Below are 201 nucleotides of genomic sequence, written 5' to 3' on the forward strand. Positions count from 1 at the left end.
TGAGTGACGCGATGACTTTTGATTGTGATGATTTGCCGATCGCAAAGTGGAGAAAGGAAACAGGCAATATTTTTCAAAGTGTCGCAACAGCAAAATTCATTGAAATATTTTCAAAAACACAAGGATAGAGAAGTAGTTCTCGAGGGCGACTCCTCTTCTTACTGACACAATACAAGTGAAGAGAACACTCGGCACAACAAA

This window comes from Uranotaenia lowii, chromosome 2 (assembly GCF_029784155.1).
Source record: "Uranotaenia lowii strain MFRU-FL chromosome 2, ASM2978415v1, whole genome shotgun sequence".
NCBI lineage: Eukaryota > Metazoa > Arthropoda > Insecta > Diptera > Culicidae > Uranotaenia > Uranotaenia lowii.